Source organism: Canis lupus, chromosome 6, assembly GCF_003254725.2.
Source record: "Canis lupus dingo isolate Sandy chromosome 6, ASM325472v2, whole genome shotgun sequence".
Taxonomy (NCBI): Eukaryota; Metazoa; Chordata; class Mammalia; order Carnivora; family Canidae; genus Canis; species Canis lupus.
The window spans coordinates 62,834,495-62,856,663 of record NC_064248.1 but is presented as its reverse complement, the minus strand read 5'-3'; the positions used below and the strand labels follow the sequence as shown (position 1 = coordinate 62,856,663).

The window sequence follows — 22,169 nt, the reverse complement described above, 5'->3', positions numbered from 1 at the left end:
TCGCCTTCTAAAGTCGGGCTCCAAGACCAGGCAACACGCTGGTCAGCAAGGGAGCGAGGAGGGAGAAATGCGTTGCACGAACCGTGACAAATGATGGGAACCCATTTCGTGGAAATTCCTCAGTTAAAAATTGCTCTTGAGGGTCGTTTTAATGATTACCCCAATAAGACCAAATTGTTTCCAATATTCACAGCCACTACTCGAATTACAAGTCGAGAAACCTCCAAGCAATTTCAGGTAGTCGCAACTCGCCGGGGGCGAGCAATACAGTGACCCTGCCCCGGGGCCCAGCGCGTCCGCCTGCGCGCCTTGGCGAGGGCCTCGCGGGGACCTCCGCTCACTCGCAAAGCGCCCCCCTTCCCCCCCCCCTCCCCAGTGTTACCAGTTGGTTAGCAATAACTATTTATGGAATCTTCATGCCTTGCAGACTTGGAGCTTTTCCCTGACACACCGTCGCACCGGGCGCAAGTGGAGGTCGAAAAAAATGTTCCTGCCCGGGCTCCACGGGGGCATCGCCGTTCAGCCCCGACGGCGGGGGCCGAGCGCGAGCAGCACCTGTGCAGAGGCCCCGCCCGCGCCGCAGCCCGGCGGCCTCGCACCCCCAGACCCAGGAGCGGCGCGCCAGATGCGCCCCCGGGAGAGTCCCGTCCCAGGTGCCAGGGGAGCTCGGCGCCCGGCCGGACGCCAGGGGACCCTGCAGAGCCGCGGGCCCGGCCGGCCGAGGTGCGCCCCCGCCGCCCCCCACCCCGCGCGCCCCGGGCCCCTGCCCGCGCGCGGCGCCCGCACTCACCGCTGTCGCTCGCCCGCCGCCGAGCCCGGGAGCGCGGCCCCTGCGGCTGCCGCATGCCCTCGGGGCCGAGCGCGACCAGGCGACCGGGGTCGGGCTCCGGCCGGGCGCGGGCAGCCGCGGAGGACGAGGCGGGCGGTCCTCTGGGCGGCCTCGGCGCCGCGCCCGCAGCCCCGGGAAAGTTTGGCGGCGCGAGGGGTGGCCCCGCCCCGCCCCGCCCCGGGCGCCCGAGCGTTCCCACGCGGGAGCGCCCCCCGCCGGCGAGCGCCGAGCGCAGGCTGGTCCCCGGGAGCCGGTCCCCGCGAGCGCCCGCCCGCCAGCCGGCCGGGTAGGAGCCCACCTGGGAGCGCGGGAGCACAGCGCTGAGCCGCTCTCCCCGCCCCCCCCACCCCCGCCCGCTCCCCTGGGAGACGTTTCTCTGCAGCGGCTGCGGGTTCGTGCACCCGGCTTCCCGCCAGGCCACATGCCTGCTCTAAAACTTGCACCCCAGAGCCACCCCGGGGTGCACGCAGCCCCCGGAGGCCCAGATGTTCACGACTTTCCTGGCCTGGAGCCTTTCCTGGTCACCTTTCTGTTGCAACAGGAAATAAAATGAAATAAAAAAAAAAACACTTAAGAGTTCTCGAAAGAGGCTTCTTAAGTAAGCTCCTGGGGTAAATAGTCCTGGATACTTTGTTTTTCAAAGCTGAGGTATAAAGCCTCCCCTGACCCACCTTTGGTAAAGAAAGATGCAAAGTAAAACAATGTCCTCAAGACTGTGTCCTCTCAGAGCTCTGCAAGGCAAAATGAAATCACAGGTGTGCTGCAAGTTGGACCTTCCCGGTGATCTCAGGGAGAGGGGGAGGGGGAGGTGAGGGAGGGCCTTCCCACTCACGCTTCAAAACCTCGGGAAACACGGGGAGCCCGTGCCCAGATGCCTTCCTCTAGCCCTTGGCCATTCATTCGGTCCTTGTTCATTCAACGTTGATGCTGGGACCTCCTGTGTGTCAACCAGGACACATATCCCAGGACACAGCCTGTATGGTAACCCGGCCCCGACCATCCAAGAAATCCTGCTTGCTCTGAAGATGGTAGTGTAATAACGTTTGATTCCTGGTGGGATGGACCTCATGCCAGAGGGCATGACATCCTGCTACACCTCAAACTCCCACAGGCTCTGGCTAAATTGTGACTGACACGTGCCAATTACTGTTGCTTCACCTGGGTGTTCAGAAAATTCCTGTGGTGTCTTACAGATGAATGGTATAGGGAGGGCTACAACTTGCAAAGCTAGTGCTAAAGAAAGATCATGTTTACTGGAACAAGGAAAAACGTGGCAGATGATATATGAGAACGAGGTCAGGGGAGTGAACTCCCAACAGCCCAGCGCTGAAAGGGCGACCTGGAATTCCCAGCACCGGCACTTAGCAAATGCTAACCTGCCGTGGTGCATTGAGTAAGTTTTTGTAACTGTAAACTGGCAACTGTAGATACCAGTTAAAGCCTTCTTTTGCTGGAAATTCTTTCCAGGTTCCAAACAACTTGTTAGCAAAGGCACTGGGGAAACATATTGTGTCGTAACTTGGGAACTTCCTGAACTTGAGTGTTGCAAAAGAGAACAGGGATTCCTTAAAGACCGACGTGATTACCTTTAATGCATGAGTCCTAAGCAAAGGAGAACGGAGAAGGGGATACGGTGAGCTGGGCTGCAAAAGGAGACACCTTCTAGCTAGATGCTCTTTTAACAAATACGGGTCCGAGCTGAGGTGAAGGCAAGAAAGTGAGCCAGAAAAGAAATGCAGAGGGAAAGAGGCAGGGAGGACATTCAGCTTACAGACCTATGGGCAGGAACAGGACAAAAGGGGACAGGAGGCAATGGACAAGTCAAAAAGAAAGATGTGGCCCCAAATTCTCATTTTTGGAAGGAAGCTTCCAATGGGATTATCCACCAGAACCTTGTTTAAGTCCTTGTAAAGTCTGTGATGTCTCACTTCTCTACCAAAACGTCTTTATTAGTAAAACTAAAGTGAACAACAAAAGTGACCAACACCAAGGCTGAGGGTATACTTTGCCTTAAAGATCACCAGATGGAAAGTCATTCTGAACTTTTTCAACAGAATCCGCTGATCAGCTATGTTCTGAGTGTTGTTTTGTGTTCCAGAAGATACAAAAATATGTAACATTGTTTCTAGAAAGGGGCAGAAAGGGGCATTCCAGGGGGCTTGATGGAGAGGAATTGTAATGGCTGGAGGAGCAATTAGATCCTTGGAGAACATGTGTCCACCAGCATCTACTGGGCAGGAAATAAATGCTGCAAAATAAATATCTGAACAAAACTAAAACGCAGCCTGCCACCTTCTATAGTGGGAAGCAATCCAGGCCTTAGGCAAGACTGCTCGCTCTCAGGATTTAAGGAAAGAGGCCCATGTTCCTCTGCCCCCTACTTGTTTCGGACCTCTGATCACATGCACAGGAATGCATAGTCGTTGTTCGCAACTTTGGGAAGTTCATTCTCAGGAACACATTTTTGTCACATTTTAACATCTCTCAATTGAGGTGTGTTTTACCATCACTGTCAGCCAGGCGGCACTTGTGATTTAATTGCCACCAGCTGGGTGTATGCATCATATTTTGAAGACTGGATGTCAGCTGTTGGAAGAAGTCCCAGAGCAGAGAGTGGGGCACGTTTTTAAAATACGCTGCATCCAAATGCTTCTGATGCATTCAGGCCAAGGACCACACAGAGTCAAAAAGTGACTCCAAAGAATGAGGAAGTTGAGGAATGAATACGTTAGCCAGGATTTTTGCTTCTTCTTTCTGGATACACAAGAATAGAATGTAAGCTAATTGTATTTTGAAAAAACTCCAGAAAACCCTTTCAATAATTATAAAATAAAAGGTATAAGAAAAGCACTGGTAAGGTGATAAGAAAGCACTGTGTTTAATTGGCATCATTTTCCCTCTTAGTATCACATAAAATAATGGTGTACATTATAATTTATGAGACCTTGGGTATGATGGACTACAATACACCAAGAACCCATACCATTTGTTCATATCATTTGACCGAGCAACTTCATATCCAGAAAGTTATCCTAAAGAGACCATTGGAGGCACACAAAGATTTTAATACAAATATAAACATTTCAGTATTATTTATACAACTGAAATGTTAAAAACAGCCTAAAAGTCTAAACTGAAAGACCAGTAAGAAGTTGATCAAATGAATTACCATACATTTATAGGCTGAATGTTATCCAGCCTTAATAATTATGTTCTCAAAGAATATATAATGACATAGGAACATACTCATCATTTCATATTAAATTTTTTCAATGTGTCTATTTTATTTGAATCTTATTTTTGTTTTATTTAAGCAAAATTCGGATAACATGAAGTGAAGCATTTTGAAGTGGATAAATAATTCAGTGGCATTTAGTATATTCATACTGTTATGCAACCACCATGTCTATGTAGTCCCCAAACATGCCTGTCACCCCAAAAAGAAACCCCATACCCATTATATTTCATATTAAATTTTCATAAAAAGTAGAATACAAACTATTTAAATAAATGTTTTCAAAAAAAGAAAAAGAAATGTTTTCTTTTTTTTTTTTTTGAAAACACGTGTTTGTCTACATAAAAGAAAAACTACCACAAATAAATATCCCTATCTGTTAACTGTAGATGTTATGGGCAGGCCAGATTATGCACATTCTTATTTTTTATATGCTTTGCTATATTTTTGAAGTTTTCTGCCATGAACATGTAGTATAACATTTGTAACCCAAATTTTCTAAAAATACTACTTTAAGTGCTAAATTCTTATATATAAATAGTCACATAGATCATGCCTTTTCAAACATAAATAACTATAAACAAGAAAAGTGTACCATCAAATTAAGATGTGAGGTTTTGTTCAATTTTATATGGTCCAAGAAACCAGAATCTAAGGGGAAAGGATTAGCTTCTTATTTTGCTCATTTTCTGCTTCACTCATTTTTGTGGGGATTCACTGCAATATGGATTTCTCTCACCTGTGAGTTTGGCTAATGAGCTACCACAGGCAAAACACTGCAGTTCTCGAAGGAAAGGTCCCAAGCAAAAGCTAGAAAGCTAGCACTGTAAGTCCTTTCCCAAGATGACCTTGGGAAATGGTCATCTACCACCATCAAGGAAAAGTGTTCTTTATTCGCTCAGGATAACAACACCCTAAATCTCTCCTCCCCCAAGCAGGCTTCATTTTAGCAACCACTTCACTTTCTTTACAATTATGATGAAATTGCATTTGGAGATAATAATTGAAGTTTTCTTTAACTCCTTCACCTTATCGCCCCTCTGACCCCTGAACATTCATTGTTCCTGGGATCATTTAATAGGGGAAGACACAAAACAACATGTCTTCAGAGGAAAACAAACAAACAAACAAACCAAACAAACCTGAAAGAATAAAAGAAATCAGTTCTCAGCTCCTGGGTTCCTAAATAGATTTCCTTAAACTCATAGCAGAAAAGATAAACACCAAGGTTTGTGATCTGTAAAAGATGTGTTCTTGGGAGTTTCAAAGGGCTATATGCTGAAAGAAGTTTAACATAAACTCCCTCACCCCCAAACAATCAACTGGAAGAAAACAGATGGGAGAACCAGACCACCCTCCCCGAAGACAAGATAAGGTTTCCTGACTGGGGAGAAGAATTTGAGCTGGATGAGAAGCAACACTGAGAGCCCTGGGCAGAGGTTTCTGACCCCTCATAATCCCTCGGGCTAAGTTGTTATAGCAAAAGAGATCCTCCCTTGAGTTAGCAACCCAGGGATAATGGGGTCTATTGTATTAATTAAAAATAGAAGCTCCCCAGGGGAGAATTATACCTTTCTGCTTGCCCATTTGCCCTGCTTTGGCCAATGAAGTACAAGCTGTACTACCCGCACAAAGTTCTCTGTATCCTCTTTTCCTCTCCCCTGATACCAGCAGGGTCGCAGAGAGAGGCAGCTCCATCAGCCTGGATGCAAGAGGGAGGAGGGCATGGAGCAGCTGACCTGACCACGGCTGGCCTGAGAATGACACCCAAGGAAGGGATAAACCTTTACCCATCTAAGCTGCTGAGATTTGGGGGGCCTCTGTCACCAAAGCCTAGCCTGCCTCCCACAAATACAGAGTACCATGCCTGCCATCCATCTGAGGCTTGGAGAGGAACCATTCCTACGTGTGCACTCCATGCCACCGTGATAGGGGAACAGCGATACTGCCGTGGTGACATGGCACAGCTAAACGCAGGAGGAACTGATCCACTCTCACTGTGTTTTCTGCGGGTGACCAAAGCCCAACAGCACTGAAGTCAGTTCCTCGCAGAGAAGTACCTAAAGGGAAATATTGGCAGCGGATGCAGCAGGGAAAGGGGTCAGTGTGATTAGGAGGAGGGGGGATCACTTCTCAAAAGGACTTGGTGATGATGCAGGTTCTCATTACCTCTTCGCCCTACCCCAACATCTGAACACTGCCGAGTCCTTTCAGAACTTAGATCCCACAACAGGGGGAAGAAATGGGAGGGACAGAAGCCTAAGTATAAACTTCAAATGACCAAGACCACTGACTTGGTCTCAGTTTACCTAGAAAGCAACATGATGAAATTCTCTCTGTCAGTGATAGAAATAGTAGGTTCAAGATAGAATTTAGATTCACTTTTAGAAAAATAGTTCTATGTTTTCCTGCAAAGTTTGCAGCCTGAGAAATGTGTATACACTACACTGGGACACCTTTAAGAGGGCATCGTGGAGGTTGCATATATTCAATAATGTGGGGTGCTGAGGGTACACTCAGACAAGGCTGAAGCCTTTGTGTGGACAATGGTAACCCCTTGTATAGTAGTAAGCTAACTTCTCCCAAACCTGATGCTCAGGCTATAACTAGGTATTTGCCTAGCCTGAGGCAGGTGCCAAGAACCTGCTATTAGCAACACTTTCAGCTGCACAAATATTTATTCTGGTAAACCTGATAAAGAAAAGGGAAATAATTGTAAATACATTTTGTTAGAATTTTCTGCATTCTATGCACTAAACTTTTTTCCTTGTTTTGCAAAAGAAAGCTGTAATATGACACCAACATTCTCATATCCAGGATTGACTTTTTCAATTGGATTTGATAAATACTAGCCAGATTAATATTTAATGTTCTTGTATAACTTGAGTAATAACATAGTTGACTAAGACACAAATGCACTGTAAAAACAACCTGAACTGTTAACCTTCAGTCCATTTAAAATAGAGGACTGATTCATTTATTTATTTTTTATTTTTTTTTGGACTGATTCATTTAAAATGGAATATCAAGAGCTAAGAAGTTTGAGTCTGCTTTTTAATGTGATAAAGTTTGAAACTAGAAATGTAATCCAAAATACAGTATAAAATAAAACATAAAAGAAAATAGGATTTTATAAATTTTCAAAGAAGCACTTAATAATAATTGTATCAAGTAAATTTATACTTGGCTTTCAATCATTAATAAATGTTTTACTTACAAATAAGAAAATGTCATGATAAATTATTTTGCTATAGTAGAAGATTTTCTTTCTAGGAGGCTTACATCTTAATTTTTATTACTGGGATATGAATTTCATTATATTGTTTTATGGTAGGACTGGATATAGTGGAGACAAATAACAATAGGGGAAGTATGAATATTAGTAAGGAGAATAATGGTTCATGTATGTAGGAATAAATATTAATTAAAAAGTTGTGAAAACCAAAAAGATAAAAATATGACATGGTATAAGACTTTATCATAGAAGACTTTATTCATTAAAATATCTATACTTCTAAAACTTGCTGTCAGGTTCAAAAACTTTAGTATGCTCCATCATATTTATGAGTTACACAATCTTGGCCAGTTTCAGTTAGTCTCTACAGCTCTAAATGGAATAAAGTTACCTACTCCAAATGTAGTGAAAATTAAAAAGAAATCCTATACTGTAGTATTTTTAAGATGAGTTTATTATTAAAAAGAAACTGTTATTTTATGATAATAAAAGGGTCAAGTTGGGGATCCCTGGGTAGCTCAGTGGTTTAGTGCCTGCCTTTGGCCCAGGGTGTAATCCTGGAGTCCCGGGATTGAGTCCCACATCAGGCTCCCTGCATGGAGCCTGCTTCTCCCTCTGCCTGTGTCTCTGCCTCTCTCATTCTCTCTCTCTCTCTCATGAATAAATAAATAAAATCTTAAAAAAAAAAAAAAGGGTCAGGTCATCATATAACAGACCTTCAAAATACATGAAATAAAAATTAACATAACTAAAAGGAGAAATAGACAAATCCACATTCATAGTTGGAGACTATATACTGTACTGTTTCTTAGTATTTATAAAATAGGCATACAAAAAATTAGGCTATAGATGATTTGAACAACTATCAGCCAACTTGACCCTGACCTAATTGGCATTTATGAAGCGCTATGGGTATAATGCTATAAAATAGCACTGTAAAATACCCATGTCTTTAAGTCTACATGTTACAGTCACAAGATAGACCAGATTCTGAATCATAAAACAAGTTTCAGTAAATCTAAGAGGACTGAAATTATTCTCTGGCCAAAAGGGTAATAAATTAGAAGCCAAAAACAAACAGATGTCTAGAAAATCCCCAAATATCTGAAAACTAAGTAATATACCTAACAATAACCTATGAGTTAAAGAAGAAATCACAAGATAACTTAGAAAATATTTTGAATTGAATGATACTGAAAACATTATGTATCAAAATTTAGGGGCTGCTGCCAAAGCAGTACTTAGAGGGATGTTTATAGCTTTTAATGCTGATATTAGAAAGAAATGGAGTTTAAAAATTAACAATCTAAACTTCTACCCCAAGAAGCTAGAAAAAGAAGAGCAAATTAAATCTAAAATAGAGAAAGGAAATAATTTTTTTAAAAAAACAATGGGAACAATGGCAAAGAAAACAAAAACAAGAAAATCAAGGACACTAAAAATTGAGCAGTTATAAGGATTAATGTAATTGATAAGCCTATTGTAGATTGGTCTAGATAAGAAAGAAGAAAGCCACAAAGTAATAATATCAAGAATGAAAGAGAGACATAACTATCAATTGTACACATATCAAAAACATAATAAAATAATATGAGAACAACTTTATGCTGACAAATTTGACAACTTATGATAAAAAGGACAAATCCCTTAGGAAACATGACTTATCAAACAGACAGAAAAGGCCACAGAAAATTGGTAGCATTATGCCCAGCAAAGCAATTGAATATGTTTTTAAAAGACCTTCTCACAAACAAAACTGCAGGTTCAGTAGTTTCACTGGTGAATTCTATCAAATATTTAAGAAGAAAATAGTATTGATTTTATAGAAACTTTCTGAGAACATAGAGGAGGAGGGAAAGCTTCCTTATCTATTTTGTGAAGCCTGAATGGCTTTAACAGCAAAACCTGACAAGAAGACTACAAGAAAAGGGAAGGACCAATACCATTTGTGAAAATATAAAAGAGGGGATCCCTGGGTGGCTCAGTGGTTTAGCGCCTGCCTTTGGCCCAGGGCATGATCCTGGAGTCCCGGGATCGAGTCCCGCGTCAGGCTCCTGGCATGGAGTCTGCTTCTCCCTCTTCCTGTGTCTCTGCCTCTCTCTCTCTCTCTCTCTATGTCTATCATAAATAATAAATAAATAAAGTATTTTTTAAAAAAGAAAAAGAAAATATAAAAGAAACCCCCAAAAATAATTAGCTAATCAAATCTGGCAACATATACAGATAATATAGTATGGCTAAGTGAAATTTATCTCATTAATGTAAGGTTGATTCAGCATTTTAAAAATCGAAGTAATTCCCCATATTAACAGAATAGGAAAAAAAACATGATCATTTCAATTAATGCAAAAAAATGCACATGACAAAATTTAATATCCATTTATGATGAAAAAAATACTCTTGGGGCACATGGGTGGTTTAGTGGGTTAAGCATCTGCCTTCAGTCAGGTCATGATCCCAGAGTGCCGGGATCGAGCCCCACATCAGACTCCCTGCTCAGTGGGGAGTCTGCTTCTTCTTCTGTCCCTCACCTTGTTCATGTGCTCTCTCTCTCTTTCTCAAATAAATAAATAAAATCCTTTTAAAAAAATACTCTTAGCACATAAATAAAATAGATTTTCCCACTGTAATAAAGAGCATCTACAAAAAACCTACTGCTGACATCATACTAACTGGCAAAATGTTAAATACTTCAACCCTTAGATTGGGAACAAAGAAAGAATGCTCATTTTCACTAGTTCTGGTCGAAATTGTACAGGAAATTCTAGCTGTGCAAAAAGGAAATTAAACAAAATAAAAGGCCATCCAGTTTAGAAATACATGGAGCACTATACCATGTTGCTGGGTTCCCCAATTCAATCTGTATATTCAAAGCTATCTCAATTAAAATCCTACTAGGCTTTTTTTTTTTTTTTTTTTTTTTGTAGAAGTTGAAAAGCTGATTCTTACTTTATATGAGAAAGCAAAGGACCTGAAATGGCCAAAACAATTTTGAAAAGGAAGATCAAAGTTGGAGGACTTACACTATTTCATTTCAAGAGTATAAAATTACAGTAATCAAAACAGCATGATATTGATGCAGGGTTAGATAAGTAGGTCAGTGGGACAGAATAGAGTCCAGAAACAGGCCACCACACACATGGTGAATTGATTTTCAACAAGAGCCAAGGTAGTTCAGTGGAGAAAGTATAGTCTTTCAACAAATGGCACTAGAACAACTAGATATCTATGTGGAAAGAAAATGAACCTCAACCTCAGTCTAATGCCAAAAGGTATTTCAAAACGAATCACAAACCTACCCATAAAAGCTACAACTATAAAGCTAGAAGAAATTATAGGAGACTATAATGATATAAGTAAACATTTATTATCCAGGAAACAAAGAGCAGTAACAGAAAAGAAAAAAATTAACATATTGAACTTCAAATTATCACTTCCCCTCAAAAAGACATCATTAAGAAGATGAAAATATAATTCATAGACTGGGAAAAAGTATTTGCCCCACAAGTATTTGACTAAGGGCTGGTATCTAGAATACACAAAAATCTCCTACAAATCAATAATTTAAAAAAATTTAACACTGAGGGGGGCACTTGACGGGATGAGCACTGGGTGTTATTCTGTATGTTGATAAATTGAACACCAATAAAAAATAAATTTATTTTAAAATAAATAAATAAATAAATAAATAAATAAATAAATAAATAAAATTTAAACGTGGGCACACTCACTACTAGAACAAATACTTCACAGAAGTATATATATGAAGTGGCTAAAAAGCACTTGAAAAGATAATCAAAAGTCATCAGCAAAACACAAATTAACCCTGCTATGAGATACCAATGGACACTCAATAATGACTAATGTAAAAAGACTCAATAATGACTAATGTAAAAAGACTAAAATACCAAATATTGACAAAAAGTGAGTCAACTGAAAGTCTCATATATTGCCAATTGGAGTTGAAAGTGGTTTGACCATTTTGAAAACCATTTGGCTGTTTCTTATGTGTTTAAACATACACCTGCTCTGTGATTCAGCAATTGCGATTGTAATTATTGACTCAAGAGAAATAAGAACACAGGTCCACAAAAAGACTTGTATAGTGGTACTCAGAGCAGTTATATTTGCAATAGCTAAAAACTAGAAATTGCACAGTCTATCAACAGATGGATGGATACATTTTTGTATGACTACTCAATGGAATGCTACATGAAAATTAAAAATAATAATAATCAACTATTGAAATAGCAACAGCCGAGAAGAATATCAAAAGCATTAGATTGCATGAATGATCCCAGACATTATATATGATTCTATTGCATTAAGTTCTAAAACAAACAAAACCATGGTGCGGTGACAGAAATCAGAGTTGCAGGATTCACTGGAAAGGACCCCAAGTGAACTTCCTGGGGGTAAAATGTTCTATATCCTGATTTCTCAAAAATCGATACTCTTCACATTGAAAATCTGTATAAATTATGACTCTATATATGGATATATTTTTAAATTTCCATACCATAATTTTTAAGTTAATAAAAAAATGATCCTAATAAGTTGCTTTAATGGTTGCCTCTCCTTTTCAGATTTGACTGAAGCTCCGAATGCCCAGAACAAAATAGATACCAGATTTGTGTTCTAAGATGACCCTCTAGACTGAAGCTGTACAACATACCAATGACTATAAAACTGTTTCTTCCAACACTGGCAGTCTGTCCCCTCCAATCTACAAAAAGGGTGAAAATGGAAGAGGCCAAGTCCGGGGATTTCTTTGAAAAATGGTACTGAGATACTGAAATGTTCTCTCTCCCTCAATTCCAGGTAAAGGACCAAGCTGCTTCCCCCTCATCTCAAGCAAATGAGAACACCATTCAGTGAACTTGACATATATGCCCTGGAACCTCAAGCTGTGGTCCCCAGAGCAGCAGCATGGACATCATCACCTGGACAGCTTGTGAAAAATGCAGAAGCTCAACCCCAAGCCAGACTCACTGAACCGGAGTCTGCATTTCAACAGTATTTGCCAGGGGACTCGTATGTGCATGAAAGGTCGAGAGACACTATCTTAGAATTTGGGTGAGTACGTGGACAAGAATAAGGAGCTGTGCCCAAGTCACCCTGTGGGCAGCACAGAGAAGCAAAGAGGACCACACGAGAAGCGCAATGCACTTTCACCCATGGTGGCACAGAGGTGTTAAGTATTTCCATGAATCAAACAAGATCCACACAATGTGCTGTCAGTGTGAGGCTGGTTTGAAGGGGATTTTGCTGCAGAGGCCTCAGAGAGAACAAAGTGGTCCATGGGGGTACACTGTGAGGTCTCCGGGACCAAGACTGGGAAAGTAAGCAGTTGGCTACAAGGAAGGCTTTGCCCCCTCATGGAAATTGCAGCTATATTTTCCTAAGGGTTTTAGGAGGCAAGGAGCTTGGGAAGTGAATAATCTCTGAGAAACCCAGAAGAATGTCCTGTGAGAGAAAGAAACCACTATTAAATATTTACTATCCAGAGAGTCCCAAAACCAGACCAGATAGCACCAGCAACATAAGAATGCCCACTTACCTCTATTCCTTCTGACTAGATCCTGAGAGGTGAGACATTAAGACAATTAAGTAGAGGGGCACAGAACAGAAAAAAAGAAACCAAAGACCACCCGGTTTCTCTCTCCTACATCAAGCTTCTTAGCTGGAAAAACTCAAGCTTTAGAAGGAGAGAAATTTTAACTTTTTTTTTTTTTTTAACTTTTTTAAAAAAAGATTTATTTATTTAATCATGATAGGAGATAGAGAGAGGGGTAGAGACACAGGCAGAGGGAGAAGCAGGCTCCATGCCGGGACGCCGACGCGGTACTCGATCCCGGGACTCCAGGATCATGCCCTGGGCCAAAGGCAGGCACTAAACCACTGAGCCATCCAGGGATTCCCCCCACACACACACCTTTTTTTGAGAAATTTTAACTTTAAATGAAATTCAGAAATCTAATTACTATACCAGGTAGGACGTCACAATTCCTGAAATAAGGCTCTTCTTGCTTCTAAAAGTAATCACAAGATGCCTAATTATCTATAATGAGAACATTTATGCAACTTGCCTAAGATTTCACCCAAAAGGCAAGAAAATATCCAGATTATATATCAGATTTAAATAGGTCTTTGGGGAAAGATTAAATTTATACTCTGTTCACATTACTGAGTCCAGATTACATAAGAAATTGAAAATATAGGGGCATGTGGGTGGCTCAGTCAGTTAAGCCTCTACCTTCGGCTCAGGTCATGATCTCAGGGTCCTAGGGTGGAGCCCCATGTCCAGATCCCTGCTGAGCAGGGAGTCTACTTCTCCCTCTCCCTCTATTCCTCCCTCCTGCTCATGCCCTCTCACTTTTTCAAATAAATAAATAAATAAATAAATAAATAAATAAATAAATAAATAAATAAATAAATCTATCTTAAAAAAAAAAAAGAAAAAAACCAAAAGGGACTTCTAGAAATGAAAAACTGAGTCATTGTAATAAAAATAAACCTCGACAAATTAAATGTTCACAATGGGGAGTATATAAACTGAAAATTTGTGTCCCTCCACCCCCCAGATTCATATGTTGAAACCTAATTTCTGATATGATGATATTTGGAGGTGGGGCTTTTAGGAGGTGATTAGGTCATGAGGGTGGAGGCCTAATAAAAAGAGGCCCCAGAGGACTCCCTTGCCTCTTTCATCAAATAAGGTTATAAGAAGATGGCTGTCTATGGACCAGGAAGTGGGCCCTCACCAGACACTGAATCTGCTGGCACATTGATCTTGGATTTCCTAGCCTCCAGAATTACAAGAAATAAATTTCTGTTGCTTATATGCCACAAAACCCCACATAAATAAATGAACAAACAAACAAAAAAACCCATAAACCCTCAATGAACCAAATAAACCAAAACTTAAAGGCAGCTAAAGAGAGAATTAATGAACTGAAAGATATATCTCAAGAAGCTCATTAGACTATAGCAGAAAGAGAAAGAAGGATTAAAAACATGAAAGAGAGATTAAGAGATGAAGGAATGAAAAGAAGGAGAAAATGAGAAGGTTCACCATGCTTTTCTTTTTTAAAGATTCTAATTTTTAAGAGATTTTATTTTTATTTATTTGACACAGAGTGTGAGAGAGAAAGAGTATGAGCAGGGGGCAGGGCAGATGGAGACACAGGCTCCCCACTGGCAGGGAGCCCAATGCAGGATTTGATCCCAGGACACTGAGATCATGACCTGAACCAAAGGCAGACACTTAACCAACTGAGCCATGCATATGCTCCTAAAAATTCTATTTTTTAAAATAATCTCTACACTCAACACGGGGCTCAAACTTACAACCCCGAGATCAAGATTTGTATGCTCCACCAACTGAACCAGCAGGTGCCTCTCAACATGCTTCTAATCAGAGTGTCAAAAATCAAGACAAGACAGAATGGGCAGAAGAAAACAATATGAAAAAAACCAAATAAAACCAACTAATGATTCAGTAGTTTTCAGAATTGAGGAAAGACATGAATTTTTTGATTCAAGAACTACAACTGCCTCAAACAATTAAATTTTAAAACACACACACAATGAAGTATTAAAGATGAACAAACCTTAAAAGCAACAACGAGAAAAGACAGGTTACTTAGACTGACCACACTTCTCAACAACAATAAAGACCAGGAGAAAATGGAATTCCATTACCAAAGTGTTGAGGGAAAAGAGGGGCAACCAAGGATTTAATGTCCAGCTAAAGAATTACTGAAAATTGAGGGTGAAATAAAAACATTTTTCAGAAGACAGAGCCTTAATTAAAAAAAAAAAACTACCAAAGAAAGAAGGAAATTGAATCCAGAAAGAAGAAGTGGTCTGCAAAAAGTATTTTTACTAAGGTAAGTGGTAAAACCATGAGTGAATCTGAGGAAACACTGTATGTACCAGACAGTAAGTAAAAATAACAATTACTGAGGAAAGAAAGATGGAAAAAGGAACTATCATACTAGACAAAAAAAACACGTAAGACAGAATAAATGGAGAATGAAGGTGATCTGGGAAAAAAAGATTCAAAATTGAGGCAGTTGTAGTTCTTGAAGAGTAGCAGAGATCTTTTGATTAGCTTTAGATTTTTCTAAGTCAGGTGAAAAGTTGAAAAGTTAAGAGTACATACTGAAAGAAACGAAGTGAAAGTGAATCAAGGTAAACTCCATTTAACTCAACAGAAGGAAAGATGGGGGAGGTGAGAAACAAGAAAAAAAAGTATAATTTCTGGAAACATTAGGATTATAGAAATAAGTCCAAATATGTCCATTATCACAACAATGTAAGCAAAACAAAACAACTCAATTGAAATGGAGAGATTGTAATGGACTCAACAAATTCAGTTACACACCGTGTGAATGAGATATATTTAAGTCATAATGACAGGGAATAAGCAAATACTAACTTAAAAAAAAAGAGTAAGAGAGTAAGCAAATACTAACTAAAAAGAAATAAGAGAATAAGCAAATACTAACTAAAAAGAAAGCCTGTGTGACTATTAATATCAAATGAAAGAGACTTTAAGGCAAAAAGTGTTAATTTGGCATAAAGAAAATCACCATATATACAAAAGAAATAATTCTCCAAGGAGTTTCTTTGCTAAAAAGCAAAGTTTTGTCTGGAAAACTGTGTTCTCACCACTTCCGCTGCAACTTTTATAGAAGTATTCCTACTGGGAAAAAATAAAGACATCTTCTTATCTAATCTCCCAAATAAATCAGATCTAAATTACTGAGTCTGGTTCCTTTCTCTCTCCTTTTTAATGAACCCCATGGCAATCTAAAAGGTTTAAAGTCACTTAAATTTTTCAGCAATGTCAGAGGAAAAGTATTCATGTTGAGTGCTCATATTATTTTATTTACTAAATCCTTATTGTGAAGAGCAGCAGAAAGAATTATAGATTTAAGTGAGGGTTCTCAGCCAGTTGGAAACACTGACTCCAGCGTATTAGCAATTATATTAAATATTAAATATTATAAAAGAAATGAAAATTTCTAGGCAAAACAGTAAGTAATTTCAAAAATTGAGTTCCTCTTATGCCAAGTTTCAGATACATTTTTTATAATGCATGGGCATTTCAATTAATGTTCTTTATTTTGTTTTTCTGTGAAAGAATATAATTTCCCCATATACAAAATAGGGACGATAAAACTTGCTCTACCTGGTATAGGGTTATTGTGAAGATAAAACTAAATAATACATGGGAAAGCCCTTTGCAAACCTTCCAGTATTATGCAAATGTAAGAGATTATTATGAATCCATGGTCCTGTGATGGATTGTTAGTTTTATTTTTATTTTTTTTTAATTTTTATTTATTTATGATAGTCACAGAGAGAGAGAGAGAGGCAGAGACATAGGCAGAGGGAGAAGCAGGCTCCATGCACCGGGAGCCCGACGTGGGATTTGATCCCGGGTCTCCAGGATCGCGCCCTGGGCCAAAGGCAGGTGCCAAACCGCTGCGCCACCCAGGGATCCCGGATTGTTAGTTTTAGAAAGCTTTGCCCATCCTTTCTTGAACATGCCTATAAAATCTCAATTTTTTATTATCATGCTTTGTCTAATCTTCAAGAGTAAAACTATTCTCATTTCTCTATTTACACAAATATTAGCAAATCACGCCCCAGTAAAACAGCTGTTCACCTTTCTTTGCTGGACACACACACACACACACACACACACACACACAGTTATGCATACATCCCCAAGCAAGGAAAACTTGTTTCTTTATTAGTGTGAAGAAATGTTTTTTCTTATTAATGGGTTCTGTAGCTCTTGTCAGCCTGGCTAGAATATCTTACTATGCCTTCTTACACTTCATTACTCTTAGGTAACCCCAAATTCTTGAGGTAGATAACATGAGTCTGGCAAGAAAAAAAATGCAGTCAAAGTCAAAAAGCGGTAATAAGGCTGAGGAGACAGTAGAGAGGATATGGCTGTGTTCCCACCAAAGGCCATGCGTGGCCTTCTCCTTCTAGAATCTGAGGATCCACACAAAGGCATCTGCAGAAAGACTAAGTGCTGTGGAGGTAGGCAGATCTGTCAGAAATTGGGGTGAAGAGAGGCGAGTTATGTCATCTCTCCAAGCTTCCATTTTCAAAAAGGGGGTAGGAGGTCTATTGAGATATAGAGGAGGGGTGAGGGAGCCTGCCAAGCAGGGTCCTCAGGCTGGGCCGCTCCTACACTGCAGGGGCTTCCTCCTTCATGATCGGCCTTAACTACCTAATCTCCGCCCACAGTTTCTTGTCCTTCTTCAGGGTGTCAATCAACTTAGAAGTGATGAGACAACTCTACTGTCTTTGTAGGCAGCCCTTTCGCCATGGCTTCTCAACGCGGGATCCCCGCAGCTGCCAGGGCGGGCCTACCACCAGGACACTTTCCCAGGTCACTGCCGGGGAAAGCCTGGGCAACTGAGCCACTGCCTTGTATCAGAAAACTCTCTGCGCCCCACCTGCCACTCGGGATGGCAGCCTCTTCACCCACCAGGGATGAGTAAACCAGGCCCAAATCTCCGTCTTACCACCTCATTTCAAGCGTCTTTTTCAGTAGCACCGTGTGTTACTTCAGACCCTTCCAGAGGCAGATTGCCAAGAAGGGAGTAGAAATGCAAGAGGATTTGTGAGGCAGCTCCTGTGAGGGGAAAGGGGGAGCCACCCTGTGGGGGCCAAGAGGGCTGTGATGCTGTAGTGAGGGTCTGACCCTGTGAAGGAGGGAGGAAAAAGGAGAGTTGTCAGGTAGGAGAGTCTGAGATGGACCCAGCCAAGCTGATGGGGAGTCCACCAGAGGGTCCCCTGTGTAGCAGAGATGAGCCTGCTTTAGGACCACTGCTGTACCCCCTCACTGGCCAGGTAATCCATGCGTCTCCAGGCAGGTGGAGGCAGGTGGAGGCAGGTTCTGAGCAGAGCATGGCAGCAGAGGCTGCTGCCATTAGGCTCCTCACAGCAGGAGAGCCAGGCCATGATTTTTGTGGCTACCACAATGATGGAGAGACCAGACAACATCTCACTGGGCAACCAAAATAAATATCCCCCATGAGGTACAGACCAATGTCATGTGCCTCTGGATATGATACCCGGAGGAAGACACCTCAGTGCTTCTGTGGAATGTCCCCCAAACATGCATAGCCTAGTCATGAGGAAGCATCAAACCAATCCACATGGAGGGGCTATGTATAGACACTAACTCGGAGTTTTAAAAAATCTCAGGACCGTGAAAGACAAAGAAAGGCTGAGGAAGTTCCCCAATGAAAGGAAACTCAGGAGGCTCAGGAGTGACCCTGCATTGGATCCTGTACCAGAGGGGAAAGAATGCCAGCAGGAACACCAGTGGGACATTGATGCAATTAGATTATGCGCTGCAAGATTTGCTAAGAGCATTGTATCGATGCTAAATTTCCTAAATTTGATCATGTACTGGGATTCTATTAGAGGCTATGGTTGATAGGAAGTACCTACGGATGTAGTAAGGTATAAGGCACATATGCAGCCTTCTCTCAAATGGTTCAGAAAAATAAATTATATACACTAGAAGTACAGAGAACATGAAGGACATTTTCTGAAAGGTACACGGATTGAGTTGCACGTACGACTGCTGACTTCATCAATGGCCAAATTCTGCACCGAGACACGAGAAGCACATGAATGATAGTAAAAGCACGTTATTAACACTGGCTCTCCTGGCTTCTGGCCAGTGAGACGAAACACATGCTGAGTCGAAGTTTTATGGGGTGGCTCTCATTATCCAGTCACAACTATGTGTGATTCATTATTGCACTTGCCAGGAACTCCACCCCACTGTCTGCAATGACCTGTCTTATTTTCATTTTCTTTTTTTTTAAAGGAGCCTATGAGATAAGATTCTAAACATGGCATAGTGACTTTGGTCCATTAGTCAGTGTTACCACACTGGTTTCCCTAAAGCGGGTGGGAGGGAGCGGATGGTCAGTCTGCCAGCATACATCCTCAGCTATGTAAATTCAAAGGCAGATAGTAGATTAAAAAGGACATACTCAGACATTTGAGATGTCCCGATCAAGCTTTGATTTTCACAATCCTTACACACACACACACACACAGGCTTATAATCTTAGGTTTTACCTCCACTCACCAATGTGTCCAACTTGTCCTTTTCAAAGCTTGCTTACACCCGTTATCTCCTAGACATGACATCAACCTTGTGAACTGGCCAGCTCTGAAGATGTGCTGCTTCGGCCTATGGCCCAGCTCTGGTGTTACTGTCGTGTGACGTTGAACAAGTTACTTTTCCTCCTTGTAGTCTCAATTTTATTATCATCCCTGTGTTAGATAAGAGCTCTGAGGCTTGGAGAGGCTCGGCAAATGGTCAGAGCTGGGTACTGCTATGGAGCTTTCGACTCCCCTACAAAGATACAGATTATTTTCCATTAGCACCGGTGTTGTGTGAGTTCAAGGAATGTTTCCCAAAGGAGGGGTTGTTTAAAACTAAAAATCATATTTCTCACCAAGGAGGTGAAACTTAACCTTCGCCATTCAATTCTATTTAGCAAGCACTACTTATCAGGCAGGCAGCAGAGGAGGATGGGAGAGGGGTTGGGGTCAGAAGCTTCAGATTTGAAGCCAGCCTCTGCCACCAACTCCATGCTCAGTTTTCTCTTTAGTAAAATGAAAATTCGGATACGTGAGGTCTAAGTTTGTGGGGACGAGTGGCAATACTACATGTACATGGTAGGCATTCAACCAAAATAGCTGTTTAAATATATGCTATTTCTGTGCGCTTGCTACTTGCTACTTGCCAGGAACCCTGTAATGCACACGAAACATGGAGACTCAGAAGATATAGTCCCTGCCATCAGGGGCTCACCCTCTTGGAATTTGTTGTGCTTCCTCATTTAGCAAGGACACTAACCAGGTGCCCCTTTTGTTTACATTCTTAATTCTCTGAAGTTTTTTCATTTTTATGTAGTAAATCTATCCGATTTTTCTTTTACGGTTTACTGATCGCCTAACACCCAGAAAGCCCTTCCCTACTTCTTGTGTCAGATCAATATTCATCTATATTTGTTTCTAGTTCTTTTACAGACTGTCTGCACTTTTAAATCTTTAATCCACTTGGAATCTACATGGTGGTACTACTTGGCTACAAGGTGGTAAGGTGCTGAAGAGTCATCTTTTGAATACACATTCCTGATAATACTGGTTGGTGATCCTGGTAGTTCATTTGGTTTGTACCCATTTCTGTCTCCATGACTTACCCGCTGAGCCACCTGCCATGAATGTGAATTGCCACTCTTTGAAAGTCCAATGGGGAAAGATGTATATCAATGGGTTTAATCCCATTTAGATGCTTCATTTTTAAGGCAGCACAATACATGTCAATTCTTTTGTCTCAATCATATAAATGCGGAAGCTTAAACAGAATGTTCTATAGAAGGGTTAAAGGTCAGAGCCTCGCTAAGCCTAGAGAAAAGTGTGAGAGAAGTAAAGTTATGTCATCACAGTATTAGCCAGAGCCACTCACACCAATGCTTCCCTCACCTGCAGGTCAACTCTTCCCCTTATGGTCATCTTTTCCAGATGGACTATGGAACCATTTATGCCAGGGAAAAAAAATTCTAGTGGAAGAATCATCACTGATTTACTCATCCCTTCCTCAGTCTGTTACTTTGGTTCCTTAAAAGCTGTTCCAGGAACATGACCTACTCAGGAAAGGATATGGGAAACAATCTCCATGTTAGTTTGGCTGGCAGCTCAAATGCACCTTCCCCAAAGATCCGACTTGGCTGGGTGGCCTCACCATCCAAGGATGATGGTGGACATGGCAGTTCCCCCACAGAGTGTCTTGCTGGCCGGCCAGGGTCACAGCATGGGTGTGGATCACCGCAAGGCCATGGTCTGGTCCTCTGGGCATGTAGCCTGTACCAGCTGCCACTGCACCCCTAGGAGCCACATCGGCTCCCTGCTCCAAGGTCAGCCTGCGGAGCTTCAATAGCTCTCCCTCCACTGATGCCCAGCTGGGCTCCTCTGGCCTCCTGCTTTGGGGGATAAGGAAACTCCTAATGGGGTTTCCTACCACCCTGCTGCCTCACATATTCTACAAGTTATTATTATTATTATATTAAAAGATTATTTATTCATGAGAGACACAGAGAGAGGCAGAGACACAGGCAGAGGGAGAAGCAGGCTCCATGCAGGGAGCCCAACACGGGACTCGATCCCAGGACCCCAGGACCACGCCCTGGGCCAAAGGCAGATGCTCGACCACTAAGCCACCGAGGCGCCCCATATTCCACTTGTTAAGGAAGTGTTAGGAGTTTACGACCCGCCATACTCACGGAGTTGGTTTACTAGAGTCAGGGAGAGCTTGCACGGAGCTATCACTGGGGCTGGTCTCAGAACAAACCGCCGCCCTTCCCTGCAGGGCTCTGGAAGGAAATAGGCAGGTCAGCTCCATGTGTCCTCGGGCCTTTGTACAACTCCATGCTCTCTTCATTGGTGAGGTGGGGCCCATGCCACCCTCTCTGCCCACCCCCTCCACCGCCACTGGTCTCAAGAATACTCATCCTCTAACCTGACCTCATTCACTACCACCCCCCAAATCAAGGCAGTGCGGGTGGGCACAACACAGTCCTCTCTCCCGGTCCCTTAGCCAGGTCACCTCCCCATCCCCTGATCCTCGACCTCTGCACACACTGCCCCCATCCAAGGGAGGCATAGAGGCAATGCCCCTGCTAGCACATACCTGGGATACCCTCCTTTCTCAGGGGGCCCTGCTTGGTTCTGAACCCTTGTGGTCCCACACCCAAACCTTGACGGTGGCCGTGGATGGAATCATCATAAACGTCTCTGCGCAATCTGTA

General features: G+C 41.9%; 1 protein-coding gene across 4 annotated transcripts in view; it reads right to left on the bottom strand.

Annotated features, from left to right (window-relative positions):
- LPAR3 (lysophosphatidic acid receptor 3) overlaps window positions 1-19,457 on the bottom strand; it is a 96,266-nt gene extending 76,809 nt beyond the window's left edge. Inside the window, exon 1 of one of the 4 annotated variants that reach the window (XM_049111752.1) lies at window positions 19,442-19,457. The gene's annotated coding sequence lies outside the window, so the exon portion shown is untranslated. Of the gene's footprint in view, window positions 1-790; window positions 949-1,500; window positions 1,518-19,441 lie in introns of those variants that run through there. The other 3 variants (XM_025417805.3, XM_025417804.3, XM_025417807.3) reach the window with 3 other exon arrangements.
- Window positions 19,458-22,169: the final 2,712 nt, after the last annotated feature.